Source organism: Cryptomeria japonica, unplaced genomic scaffold (assembly GCF_030272615.1).
Source record: "Cryptomeria japonica unplaced genomic scaffold, Sugi_1.0 HiC_scaffold_1187, whole genome shotgun sequence".
NCBI classification, from domain to species: Eukaryota; Viridiplantae; Streptophyta; class Pinopsida; order Cupressales; family Cupressaceae; genus Cryptomeria; species Cryptomeria japonica.
The window spans coordinates 32834-34210 of NW_026729772.1; positions in this window are offsets into that span (position 1 = coordinate 32834).

The window sequence follows — 1377 nt, forward strand, 5'->3', positions numbered from 1 at the left end:
TAGATGGTCCATAGTTTCCTTAATAGATTGTGGAAGAGAGGAATTAAAATATACATATTAAGTGATAATTGCCTTTGATCTAACTTCCTTCTAGCATGCGATTTTCTCCAAAACAAAGAAAGGATTTGTTTACGAGGTGATTAAGAAAGAAAGGGGTTTTTTTAGTAACAAGAGTTACAATCTAGAATCAAGAGACATGACCTACACCAAGGATCACAATCACAAAGAAGAGACATAAACCTCCAAATCCATTTGATAGATATAAAAAGGCAATGCCCAACAAGCAAGGAGGGGAATCGGATCTAGAACAGTCATACAAGAAACAAGGTGATTGTGCAATAATATCTACACCATTGCAATTACAAGACAATCTAGAAAAGGTATATTACATGTTTCAGATTAAGAATAGATTTAATGAGGATACGTGAAGAGCCTATGACAAAGTAACACTCATGCACTTTGCCTCTACGAATTTTACATCTGCGGCTGCTGGAAACTTGGCAACATCTTTATTCCTACGCCTATGAGTTTGAGATAAATATATGGAAATAAATCTTACAGCTGATCTCTGGACAAATGAAGAACCACATCCATTTGAGGCTATCTATTTCTTGAAATCCATTCAACTTCTACAATGTGCCAAAGATGATTTGAATTTGATTTGACATTTGACCAAGAATTGTGTGGATAGGTGATTGTTGCCTATTACCATTTAAGGAACTATTTAGAGAAATAGAAATAGGAGTAAGTTTGGGGAAACATAATTAGAAGCTAGTAAAAGAAACAGATTCAATGGGCATCACATGAGCGACTCTAAGCGGTCACCACTTCAAGTGTGTTGGTTAAGCCCAACCCGTAGGTGGGTGAGATCCCAAATACAACAGAACTGTGACCGCATCCACATATCCCCCTTTAACAGCTTTATGAAGCACCATTTGTAAGAGTATGTCTGGTGTCCTTCGATATCTTCTTTTAGCATCATCTCTCCTCTTAGATTTAGAATTTGGAAGCATTTATTCTATACTTGGCTTCCTTTCAATTTTTGTTTCCTCTTCAAACTCTAATTTTAAACTTTAAAATATTAGAGTTTTATTTTTTATTTAATTTATTTAATTTTCTTATTATTTATGTTTTTCAATTTTCTTTTATTTTTTATTTTTTAAATTTTTTAGATTTTTTATTATTATTTTAAATGTTTGCTTGTTTTTTAATTTTTTAATTTTTTTAATTTTTTGAAACATATCAATTTGGTTTACTCACCTTGGATATGCAAAGATGAAAATGTAGGGCATTATATTTCAATTTTTCTTACATCCTCATTTTTGCTAAAATCATACATTTTTTAGAAAATACAATGATTTAAGCTTTAAGAGGTCC